Below are 13,750 nucleotides of genomic sequence, written 5' to 3' on the forward strand. Positions count from 1 at the left end.
GGTTTTTTAAATGACATGGACTTAGAGGTGCCTGGGTGGTTCCATTGTTTGGGCATCTGACTCTTGATTTCAGCTCAGGTCATGATCTTAGGGTTGTGAGATTGAGTCCCAAGTAGGGCTCTATGGTCAGCACAGAGTCTGCTTAAGACATTCTCTCTCTCTGGGGCGCCTGGGTGGCTCAGTTAAGAAGTTAACGCCTCTGCCTTCAGCTCAGGTCATGATCCCAGGGTCCTGGGATGGAGCCCCGCGTCAGGCTCTCTGCTCAGCAGGGAGCCTGCTTCCCTTCCTCTCTGTCTCTGCCTGATTCTCTGCCTGCTTGTGATCTCTGTCAATCAAATAAATAAACAAAATCTTTAAAAAAAGAAAAATTTTTAAAAAAAAAGACATTCTCTCTCTCCCTTTCCCTTTACCCCTCTCCCCTCCATAACGTAAAAAGTAAAGTAAAATAAAATAAAATAAAATGAGGTGGACCTGTTGGTGAGGACACGGCTAGTTTCCAGAGATATTTTGTTAAGTGAATGTTTGTTAAGCAAGTCATATAGACTGACATATGGTATATTACTTCTTGTGTTTTTATAAATACAAACAGACACACATTACTACACATAGACCCATACAAATAAAGAGTACAGATTTTCCATGGACACACCTGTATGTATAGAGATAGAATAAAGATCTGGAAGATATGTACCAGATTGAGAACCATAGCAACTTCTAGGAAGGTGGGAATGGAACCGAGATCAGGCTGGTCCAAGGAGGATACAGCTTTTCTTAGTACGGGTTTCCTTTTCAAAAATGAGACTATATGTATGCACATCTTATTGAAGCAATTAAAATGATAATATGTAAGGAATACAAAAGTCTTTAACTACTCAATTATTCTGAGGAGCCAAGTACAGATTGCCCTTTTCATGCAGAACACAGTAAGAGAATCAGAGTTTTGTACATTTTATTTCATATAAAAAAGACAGAAAGCACCCAAGAAAACAGCTCCAAAAACTTTACATTTGGCCCTCCCCTGTCTGACAGATGTCAGCCAAAGCTAGGTATTGGGTTGCTGCAGTCCTGACACGTCAAGAGGGGGCTTGAATGAGAGCAAGTCCATTGCTATTCGTTGCCAAGATAGAAACTCCTTCCATTTGCAAGGCTGTGCCCCAGTAAGATCCAATTGAGCTGTGTCAAGAGCACCTACAGATCTCTGCCTGGCCGCAGAGCATGCTCCCACCAGAAGAGAGAAGTACACGTGCACCCAGAGGCCCACTGACACCTCCAAGTGGGTCTGAGCCAGGGAACGCCCTGTGCCTCTCCAGAGAGAGAAACCCTCAAGTACAGAACAGACACTCATAAGGGAAACCTCACACCTTCCAGACCAAAGGACTTACAGATGAAGCAAAAATTCTTCCTTAAGAGATTTTTCAATGATAAAGCACACATTAATAGGCCAATGTAGGATCTAGCTTTAAGTCATACCAGATATTAAGCCCCTATACCCTATACACACACTCTCCTATAATTTTTTCACAAGCAGCTCTGCCCAGCAAGGTTTGTAGGTCATGGAGCCAATCAGAGGCTGAGCAGAATTCTGGCCCTACACTTTTCGAAGTGTGGCACAAAATCCAAATGTTATCATGGAAAAAGAAATGCATAAGCATTTATGCAGTCAAATTTTACCTATGCCCTCAAAAAAGAAAGTTGGAAAGCATATATAGCAACATATCCAACAAACAACTAATTTATCAAGACTCACAAAAACCAATGAGAAATACTCAAGAGGAAAAAGAAAAGTAGGTGTGAATAGTTTACGGAAAATAAAAACCATACAACAGACAATTTCCATGCCTGTCTCCTTGTCTGCCTTGGTTTCAACAAGATCATGTCTATCAAAATTTAAAATTTCATATTCCCTTGGGGTGCCTGGGTGGCTCAGTGGGTTAAGGCTCTGCTTTTGGCTCAGGTCATGATCTCAGGGTCCTGGGATCGAGCCCCACATCAGGCTCTCTGCTCAGAGAGCAACTGCCTATCTCTGGCTACTTGTGATCTCTCTCTCTCTCTCTCTCTCTGTCAAATAAATAAATAAAATAAAAATTTTTCATATTCCCTTTGACCTCGTAGGTCCACCGCTAGGATGTACTCTTTGAACTTATGTGCCAAGGCTCCCCAAGAAATATATATAAAGTCATTACCACATTGTTAAAAAGAACAAAGAAAAAAAAAGAACCAACCAAACTGACCATCAAGGAGATTAATTAGAGAACATTGTAGTTTATTCCAATCAGAACCATTATGCAGCTATGAAAAAGTGATGAGAGAGATCTGTACCTACTGACAAGAAATATCTCCAGGCTAAATTATTATCTGGAGAGGAAAAAGAGCAAAGTGTAGAAAAACATAATCCTCTTTATGAGTTTAAAGACTACAGATTCACACATAAAACTATATGCTGAATTCTTCCCAAAGGGAATTCATGACAAACTTGAACCCCAGTTGTCTATAAGAAGAGGGTTGGGATTGGGGGGGATGGTTTCAGGGTGTTTTGATGGTTTTTTTTTTTTCCCCTTTCTGTAGCTTGAGTTTTCTAACCTTAAAAATATTTCAGGTACCTTGGTGGCTCAGTTGTTAGGCGTCTGCCTTTGGCTCAGGTCATGGTCCCAGGGTCCTGGGATCAAACCCCACATCGGGATCCTTGCTCAGTGGGGAGTCTGCTTCTCCCTCTTCCTCAACCTGCTGCTCTCCCTGCTGTGTGTGCTCTCTCTCTTTCTCTCTCACTCAGTCAAATAAATTTTTTTTATTTCTTTTTTTTTTTATGATATTGCCAGGATTTTTCTTGATGGGAAGATTGCGGCCTATTGTTTTTCTTCCCAGCAACTCCCTACATTAAAAGAAAAATAACCCAGGGGCACCTGGGTGGCTCAGTCGGTTAAGTGTCTGACTCTTGACTTGGGCTCAGGTCCTGATCTCAGGGTCATGAGATTGAGCCCGTTGAGAGGCTCTGCATTGGGCATGGTGCCTGCTTAGGATTCTCTCTCTCCCTCTCCTCACCCTCTCTGGAAAAGAAAGGAAAGGGAAGGAAAAGGAAAAGGAGGAAGAAAGGGAAGAAGGGAGGGAGGGAGGGAGGAAGAGAAGAAGGGAGGGAAGTAGGGAGGAAGGACCCATTTAAGAATACAAATACATAACAGGGTGAGGTGTGGAAGGGGGCAATGACCCCAGCAGCACCTTGCCTGCTTCCTGTGCTCTCTGCTGAAATCCCAGGCCACGAGCTCCTATCCAAATCACAGGATTCACATCCTCTTCTCCTTGTGATGCCTCCCAGCCCACTCTCGAGGTTCAGCCCCAGGCAGGACAGTCAGTGCCTCATACCCATCCTGCCTAAGGGAAAAAAAGGCCCAGAAAGAGCCCTCCCAAACAGTTCTGCCCCAAGTGAAAGCAGCCAAAAGAGAACCTCAGCCCTCACGCAGAGCAGCAGGCTTCCTCCTGGGACTGAGGAACCGGCCTCCCTCCGAGCAGGTGCCTGGTGCTGGGAGCTCAACCACAAAGATGAGCCTTCAGGAACGGCATCCTACACAGGCCCTTCCAGGCAAGGTCAAGGGCCTGGTGCAGGAAGCAATATTTAAGGAGTGCCACAGACATGCGATTTCCTGGGCTCCTTTGCTCCTCTTGGGTAAATGTCAAAATCCATGCCTGAAAGCCCAGTTCCCTTTGAAGACTCCCATCAGCTCCTTAAGCCCCTGTTACACTCCAATTCTACACTCTGATCGTGACACAAATTGATTTTTCTGGACATTACAGGTATTCACCGTATCTCCACACCACCTCGTTTCACTCCAGGCTGCTGCAGAGCCCTAGCTTGGGAGCTCAGGAGCCTGACCTGGCCGGCCTATGTGTGACACGGGGGTGGACTTTGCATTTGCCACCTCAGACAAGAGCCCCAGAGGACTACACCCTGATTATGTACGCTCCCCTTGTTCTCAGCCTCTGGATCGGTGGGAGAATCTTTCTACTCATTAAAGTTTTACTATCTCTCTTAAGAGGAAAAAAAAAGTGTCCCTACCCCTCCGATCGTCAAGCGTCATCATCTGGACAGCTTCTACTCCTGGCAGCAGGCAGGGACCAGCACACAGGTCCCAGCTTTGAGGGTCAGACTGAGCAGCCAGGAAGAGCTTGCAGTCTGGAGAGGGGTAAGACACAGAGGGGGAGTGAGCTGCCTCGAGGCAGGACTCATTACGCAAGCAGCCAGCGTGACAGAGGAGTAGGGCAGCCCCACCCCAAAACTGTGGCTTGGGTTTAAGAAGACCAAGGCCCGTGAGCAACCCTGCTGTGGAAGGTCCATGTCAGGGCTCGTGAGCCCAGGACTAGTGTCCCTCTACTCACCAAAACAGGACAAGGACTCTGAGGAAAATGGGGCCTTCCCAGCTGAGCCAAGCTCCCGCCTAAAGCTTGGCCCCACTGCACACAAACACCACACTTGAGGCCCCAGAGAGCCACTGGAAAACACCAAGGAGGAAACTAATAGGTCCTGTAGCAGGCCAACTGAGGTAATCGTGATAATGTTTTGAGGCAGAGAAGATGGAAAGAGGCTGACAGAGGCCAATACGGAGCAAGAAAGGATAGAGGGGACACAGAAGAGAAGGGCCAAACCAGTGTGATTATCTTCTTAAGGGAGCCTGGAGAAGGTAATGGCACAGCCCACCCAGGAAGAGGACAGAGCCTTGCTGCCCGTATATGGCTCCTAACCTAAGGTCAGACACAGCTTCTCAGAGAGTGAGGACCAACTGTCTCTGTTCATCCCAAGGCAGGGTAAACTGCCACTCTGGTTTGCCTCGGACTGATGGTTTTTCTAGACTTGAGTCTGTTTCTGTGGCTAAAAAATCAACCAAGTCCAGAGCAAATCTAAAGAGACCCCATGGAGAACCCAGAAACTCAGAGCCACTTTTCAGAGGCAAATTTTTGTCACTTTTCTCTTCTGCTCTTATCATTCCAGAATTTACTCAATCACAGAGCCCAAGTCAAGTGGGCCATAGTGCAGGGCCCCATGAAATGCCTTTGCCCTGGTGGCCAACCCTGCTCCACAAGCTCAGTAGGCCCACCTGACTCTGAGACAGGACGATGGGTATGACACCAAGCCAAGCTCCCAGGCTCTGTATTGCTTTGGAGCCTCTGCCTTTCTGGACCCAGGTCCCAGCCCTGACCATAGAGGAAGGAACTGAACCATCAATGCCCTCCAGAGCTGGGATCAAAGCTTTACAGATAAAGGGTATTGACTTAACATCAAACAACATAACAACAAAAAAAGGAGAAAAAAAAAAAAGAAGCAGAGCTCTAAGAAGTCTAACATGATGGGGCACCTGGATAGCTCAGTCAGTTAAGCATCTGCCTTCCACTCAGGTCATGATTCCAGGGACCTGGGATTGAGTCCCGTATCAGGCTCCCCACTGAGTGCGGAGAAGCTTCCTGCTTCTCCCTCTTCCTCTGCCCCTCCCCCCGCCACAACTTGTGCTCTCTCACTCTGTCAAATACATAAAATCTTTAAAAAAAAAAAGAAGTTTAACATGAATGGAAGTTGGTGGGGGTACATTTCTGATGCCCTTACAAACCCCACAAGGGGCGGAGCATCTCCACAGACGGGCTCATGTGAAAAGGCAAAGCCGGTGACTAGGTACACATCTCTCCAAGCCAACAGTGCTTTGAGTTTTGGCACCATGGCCCACACAGAGCCTGCCCTGCTGTGCAAGGCCCCCCGCTCTCACACCAAGGACCCGGACTTGGTTCCTCACAAGGGAAGAGGATTCTGACACAGGGGAATAGAAAGCCAGATGCATCCATCTGCTACCAGCTCCTCGAGTCTCAGGGAGTGCCTGAGGGAGCCGGGGAAGGCTGGGATGGGTGTTACAGATGAGCAGCCATGCTTCTGTTGTGAGTTACTGTGAGGAGCGCTATAGGCCCTGAGGGAGTCCAGAACCAGAATACCATTTGTTAACCAGTCAGGTGTTCCACAGCAAGCGTCCCTGTGGCTACCGGATCATGGGATGTCTTGACCTCCAGTTCCACTTCACCAGAGCGAGTCACACGCCATGTTGACTTGATGTATGAATACATACGGAGTAATGAGATGAAACATGGAAATATTCGTCAGCGTAAATAGACTTTTACAGAGCTGAGTAAACTCAATGGAGATCTCATTCTTCAGGACTTTCTCTTGGCTCATTTTCATTATCTTTCTTTCTCTCAGTTGTTCTAAGAAAAGATAGCCTTGCTATCGAGGCTTTTGAGAGGAGACACCATTCCAGATGGACGATGAAATAGACAGAAGGAAAGAGAATCCTGTGGCTAACCAGAAAACCAGTTTCCATCATCCTGAGGAAGGAACATATTTGTAGAAATGATGGGCATTCCAGCTGCAATGGCCAGCCATCCTTCAGACTTCTCCAGAACCTACTATAGACACAACACCAGTGAGAATGCAGCCCCATACTGCATAGGCATGAGGAACACTGCATCTCACCTCCACTGTTGCCCAAGCCCCCGGGAGCTACACCTGGCAGCAGCGTTCTCCCAGCATCTATAACCTGAGCTGTTTCGAAGACGAAGAAGCTTCTGAAGCTTCAAGCACTTTGACCTCAGGCAATTCAGAGCTGCATAGATCACTCCCTCTCCTCCTGAAACCACAGCCTGATCGCATCCAGGGCCCGTGAGAACTTCTGGCAACATACAAGCTCAGAGGTAGTAGTGGGGCTGCGGGGCAGGAAAAGGGAGAAGTGACCACACTTAACTTGTAGGCCCAGCTCTCTGCCTCTACCTTCCCACACCAGGGTCTGGCTCAGGGGCCAGCAGGACTGGGGACAGTGGGGAGGATGGGGTCCCTGCTAGGCATGTTAAAAAACAGCTTGTGATGGATCTTTGGGCTCAGACAGCAAGTTCAGGCCCTGCAAGACTGCTGCCCGCTGGCTTGCCCACCCCGACCTGACCAAGTGTGCTCAGTAGGTGACAGATGACTATCGCCGGTACTCCGGGTTATCTGCCCATTAAATCAGATTGCTTATAAAGACCTTTTAGTGCACAGTGTGAATCTTTGAGCAGTAATGGTTTACCTCCAGTTTTTGCACTAAATACCCTGTAACGAATCTCTAAACCAAAGAACATCTGTCTCAGCAGCAGCTTTAGTCAACATGAGACAGCTGGGCTAAGCCCAGGTCCCTAAGCACAGAGAAGCCTCCTTTGCCACACACACACACACACACACACACACACACCACATACACAACATAAACAGCTCTCTCCTTCTGAGGAGCACCCTGTTGACAACACCAGGTCTCCCAGACTTGCCACAAGATGGGCCTCCCTCATCAGCCCTGATCACCTAGAGAACACTTTGCCATGCCCAACATCTCTCTTTCATGGCCATGATGTCCCACACTTTGGGAAGGGATACCCCCGAAGAGAAGCAAGGGAGGCACAGAGTTGGCTGGGATGCCCTCCCAGAGTCCTCTGACTGGGCCCCAGAGTCAGTTTTTCTTAGCATCAGAATCACTCGTGATTCTAGTCCGGGAAGAAGAGAGACAGTAGAAACCAGTCTGTCTGGTACCAAGGGAGACACTACAATCCAAATTCCGCATAAGTCAGGATTCTATGCAGTAACTGAACTAACACCGCACTGCCCCTATAGTTCAGGTTTTCGAGGGACCAGGCCCGGTGGTGAGCCCTCGCTTTATCTCATTCATTCTCACCTCACCCTAGCAGGCTGGGGTTGCTGTCCCAATTCACAGATGAGAAAACCGAGGCCCAAAGAGGGAAGAGAACTAAGGTCACAGAACTAGTATGTGAAGGAATACGGATTCAAATCTGTCTTCATCAGTAAGTAACTTCTAGCAATCAAAAAATTACATACACAAACCTATAAGATGTGCTTTTGTGAGAGAGGATGCATCAGATGAAAACAGATGTGAGGGCCATGACCCTCCTTGGCCATGTGTCCCCGTTACTACCAATAGACACAGTCAGTCACCCTTCTTCCTTGTCAAGTCCCACATGTTTCAGACTTGATCTCTGATCGTCCTATATGTCCAGGGCCTCCCACAGGATAACTGGCACTCTCTCTGTGCTGTGCATGGAGTTCCTCACACAAGAACCAAGACTAAAACACAACATTTATCCAATGATATTATCTTGACACAAAGCACCCAGCGAGACAGAAACAGGTTATCTCTGTTTCATCTCCAACAGAAACAACACTTGTGGCTTTTGGAAAATTAAAAATCTGCTTTGCTGACAGCCCAGCAACCACAGCCGGAGGATATAAGCAGGCCAGTGGAGAGCACAGCCCTCGAGTACAGCTAGGATTCCTGTCGAGGAACAAACCGCAGAACACAACAGGGAAACTGAGTCTTGACCTGACTCACTTGAATTCCAGCCAACACCCTTTTGCATACAACACATCTTCCCCTCAAGGGGTCAGGGTATATTCCCCAAGCAGAGGACCCTGTCACCTGAGGCTGGGCCAGGCTTTTCTGGCTGCTCTAAGATCCTACCCTGTAGCGGCTTTTGCACACACCCTCCACGCACGCCTGTCCCCTGCGGTCTGGAGACAGGGCAGCCCCATGAGTTCAGGAACCGGGGAAACATAGGGCAGATGCCAGTACAAGCAGGCAGAGAAGGGGCCACACACTGTGATTCTCCCCAAGGTTGGAAGTTGTGGTGAGGGTTCATCCCCCACTGACTTACCAAGTACCTACACCCAGGGCTAATACTGGGGCTGAAGTTGATTGACCTGGGGCCAAAGCTGATTGACCTGGGGTTGCTCTTACACACCCTACCAGCTGGTGTGGCAGATGGGCAAGCAAACAGACACAACCCAGTGTCATCAGCACTGGGATACAAGACATGCAGAATCCTCTGGAAGGTCACCAGACCCAACAGAGGATGCGAGTCATGGCAGAACCAGGGAAAGCTTCCTGGAGGAATTCCTAAGTGGAGACTAGGATTACAAGTTAGCAGGCACGCAGCATGTACTCCGTCCTGAGCCCGGCAGGACAGGGAAGGATAAGGGGCAGAGCAGGGAGCTGGCATGGGGCCTCTGCAGGGGGAACAGGTCTCCAAGAGCTCGGCTGCCAACACCCAGACTTCTCTGAGCACACCCTCTTTGTGATGCTCCAAGAGGCCCAGAGGGGTCACCACCCAGCCTGTCTAGCTGTGCATCCTGGAAGGGGTCCTTACTGTGAGGATGGAAAACCTCTTTTTGGTGTTGGGTGTCAAAGAGAGGTGACATCAGCCTTACCAAATGTGGCCAAGGCAAATGCATGGAGACACAAAATAGAATAGAGGTTACCTGGGGCTGGGAGAGGGAGGCATGGAAAGTTACTATTTAATACGTATGGGGTTTCTTTTTATTTTTTTAAGATTTTATTTATTTACTTGCCAGAGAGAGAGACCACACAAGCAAAGGGAGCTGCAGGCAGAGGGAGAAGCAGGCTCCCCACTGAGCAAGGAGCCTGATGTGGGACTTGATCCCAGGACCTTGGGGTCATGACCTAGGCTGAAGACAGATGTTTCACCAACTGAGCCACCCAGGTGTCCCTGGTATGGAGTTTCTGTTGGGGATGAAAAAGTGCTCAAAATGGCAAGTGGCAATGACTGCAAAACATTACAAATGTATTCAATGTCACTGAGTCGGGTATATAAAAATTGTTAACTCAGCAAGTTTTAAATTACATAATTTTACCGTAATTTAACTGGCCAAAGCAGGGATCACCTAAATTGCTAGTCCTTCCTAGCCCTGGAGAACCACCAACGGTCCAGACATGAATCAGACCAAGAAAGATTCAAGTCCAATATCTGGCACATAGTAGTTGCCCAGTGTATGATGGTTCCCGCTCTCACCATGACCACAGATGCCACATGGCTCGTCCACCTAAGTGATAAGAGAATAAATGTTCCTGAAGTACAGCTAGAGAGTTTCTATCACAATTAAATATTAATTAATTTAACCTTCCCTGGAGAATCCCCGTAATAATCAGCATCATAGGCTTTCACATTCAAGTTCAGCTTACTCCCACCTCCCACAATAAGCTGTTTACCGCTACAATTATTTCAGTTCCAACCACTGTGATCACTGTACTTAAATTTCAATCAGGCTTCTAATTTTAAGCATTTTTTTGTGTATAGCGCCAATAGTTGACAAGCGTCCTGAATTTAACATCTGTTCCCAGCAGTAAATGGTTTTAAATTTGTGAACTGAAAACACATATAAGGCAATTATGAGCAGCTCTCACACTGTGATTCATGGCTGGGCCCCAGCATCTTCCTCCGTGACAGCAACAGCCTGATAGATGGGCCCACAGCCAGCGGCACTCGCGAAACATGGGGGGGCGTTGAACTAGCCACGTGGACACCCCACTGCCACCAGGCTGCCTTTTGACTAAGAGAAAAACAACCTACTGTATACCAGGAAACCAGCTGGACATTTTTATAGGCTCTCTGGCTCTCTCTCTCTCTCTCTCTCTCTCTCATGTAGTCGTAGAGTAAGAGAGGTTTCCCCAGAACTAGGAGTAAAAATGGGGTTTCTGGGCAACCTCATGAGCTCAGACAGCCCTCTCTGTGAGTCTCACTAACGTCCACAGCCAAGAAACCATGGAAGGTGCCCCCCTGACCCTGCCTTAGCTGTCAATGTTCTGATGTCTGTGCCAAGGCTCTGCTGTTCAGAGGATGGAATTCAGGGGGAATGGAGCTGGAAACTAACCAGCTGGGCTCATGGACTTGGGTCTGAGCTTAGGGAAAGAGGGGTATGCCAACAGAGCCCAAGGTGTTTTTCATTCATGGCCTCGAGGTTATATACCAGCTGAGACAATGATGCCATCATTAAGTCCATAGAAAGAAAGCAGCAATTTCTTTGGCCTTCTGTCAGATGCTAATTATACTTAAGTTGGTAAATTACAAAGGGAAATGGATATAAAATGCTAGAAATATACTATTTCATGAGGAATGTCTGAAATCTTCAATTAGGAATTTTAATACTCATAGTTCCCTAATATATAGCTCCCCTCACATCCCAAACTTCCACTAGGCCTTCTAGAACTACAGCTCCATAGTTTAAAATTCTCTGGGATCTTCAGCCTCTACTGAAAAACCTTCCTACCTTCTCCCAATCCTAGCCTTCCAAGGAGATACCACTTCCCTACATCCTCAGGGATAGGAGGAAGAGCTCCCTTCTTCTCTCCTGTCATATCAAAATTTCTCCCAGTGATGAGCAACTCATTCATCTAAGACTTAGGCTCATGACACTCATCTTCCTCCCACCCTCAGTGCTTCCGAGCTCCTAGGGAACCAGCGTCCACATGGAAGACCCATCGTACACGCTGACCTCCACTTCCTAGACCCCTTCATTCCAGTATCTTCCTCCCTCCATCCCTTCTCGGCCATCCAGAGTCACACCCCAGAACCTTGTCATCTACCAATAGCACTCTTCTCCCAACATCAGTAATTCAAGCGTCATCCTCTAACCACACCCTCCTCTTTCCTGCTTGCTTGTCAGATTGCTGCCTCTCCACATCCTTTGACCATGCCAAGACTGCCATTCCTTCATCCCTACTCTTCATGCCCAATCCATCAGTGCAGTGCAGGTGCAAAGAGAGACCAACAGAAGGGATGAACAGGTTGGTCTTTTTCCTCATGTAAATTAAAATGTTCCTATTATTTCAGTGATCAGTATAATGCTGCTTTGACTTGGGGCATACCGGTATATGGTTTCTAAAAATCACCTTAAAAAATTATACCAGTCCATCAAGGGGTGGTCAGGGAAGGCCTTGGCTACATTGAGCAACATATTTGAAAGGAAGGAAAAGAGGAAGCCACACAGAAGGACATTGCAAGCAGTACAAACACTAAATTCAAAGTCCCTGAGGCAGGAGCATGTTGTTGAGTCCAAGGCAGTGTGAGGAGGCCCACAGAGCCACCGGGTGAACAAGGCTGAGAACAGCAGGAGATGAAGTCAAAGAAATGGAGAGGGCTGGCAGGAGGAGGGGGGCCACAGAGACCTTCCAAGGCTATGTGAGTGTTGCAGCTTTTACTCAGATGGGAGAGTTTTCAGTGGAGAAGTGTTATGACCTAATCAGCCTTGTGAAGGTCACATTCTGGCGGCTGCTGGGTTAAGAAAGACTACAGCGCTGGCCAAAGGTGAACGCAGGGATTCCAGGGAGGAAGCTACGACAATAATCCAAGTAAGAGATGGACAGGGAGGTACAAGTGGTCAAAAGGGGTCAGATCAGGGTACCTGGATGGTTCGGTCAGTTAAGCATCCAACTCTTGATTTTGGTTCAGGTCATGATCTTGGGGTCCTGGGATGGAGCCCCGTATCCCACTCCACACTGGGCATGGAGCCTGCTTGAGATTCTCTCCCTCTCCCTTTGCCCCAGCCCATCCCTCTCTCTTAAAAAAAAAAAAAAAGTGGTCAGTTCTATTTTGAGGATAGAAGCAACCAGACAGATAAATGACAAACAGGTGATAGCTGAAGAGCTGGTCGGTGGCAGATCAACAGGATAAAGAAGATACACATGCATACGTGAGCGCGTCGCCGCAGTTTACTACTGAGTAAGAAGCAGATCACAGTGCTGTACACATGATCCTACTTTCACTAAAAATCTATGTATTCATCTGTTCATAAGAAGGTGTTTGGAATGATACACACTCAACTGCTAAGAGGGATTTCCTCTGGTAAAAGGATGAGAAGGGGCATGGGGGCGCGATCATCTTTTCTGTGCACTTTTGGTTTCAACGATGAGCGTGTATACTCATCACTCATGCGGAAGGGAACAAGTCATGTGGTGGTGAGCACCCTGTCCACAGGACAAAGCAAACCCTGAGCCAGATGACCTCTTCATAGGTAAGTCCCCAGAGAAAGCCAAATATCAGACAGCATATTGGACCTAAAAATTCTCGCCAGCCTTTGGCTTCCTTCTCAAGATAAACCATCTTGCAGGGTCGCTCTCTTCTTTGAGCTTCCATTTCCTCACAGCTAAGACAGGGGTGACAATACCTGTCCCACTGGAAGGCTGACATACTGTACGCAAATGGTGGGCAAAGCACCTGGGACACACAGGCAGTCAGGCAGAACCAACTTCCTCCCCTCCCCAACAAGGCTTCCAGGAATCAAAATGGGATTCCAGCACCACACTCTCACCCCCAAAAAGGGAGAGGGTCTCCCTTAGAGCTAAGGGCAGAGTTGCTTCACTCAGACCCACTCTGGAGAAGGACAAAGAGTAACGCAGAAGTACCCCTTCTTACAACCGCATACAGCTGGACTCCCCAGACGTCCAAGTCAAGGTCAGAAGTTCCTGACAAATGGTGCTTTTCTTCTCTTGCTTGAGAGAAGGACATGAGGGGAGGGGAAGAAAAGCTGAATGCTATTTATCTAAAATCACTAATACTTTTTGAGAAACTCTAAAACGTGCATACGCTTGCCAAATGGATGTCAAAAGAGCTTTGATCACCATTTTGGCCGGAAATGACCCGTTCTCTTCCTAATACAGATATATGGTTTTCATGCCTCAAATCTGCCCAGTCAGATGCACAGCACATTTTTAATTATTCTGAAAAGACTAAAAATGGAGCCATAAATCTATGCTTTGACACGACATGGTGATTTGACCCCCAGACATATCATAATGGGTTATTAACAATGCTTCCCAAATCTATTGAAATTTTTTCCAAAGCCATTCACTAATTAATAGCTGTTCACACAATGATCACTTTTGAGTAATTATGG

Source organism: Enhydra lutris, unplaced genomic scaffold (assembly GCF_002288905.1).
Source record: "Enhydra lutris kenyoni isolate GAN:26980312 unplaced genomic scaffold, ASM228890v2 scaffoldscaffold5, whole genome shotgun sequence".
Taxonomy (NCBI): domain Eukaryota; kingdom Metazoa; phylum Chordata; class Mammalia; order Carnivora; family Mustelidae; genus Enhydra; species Enhydra lutris.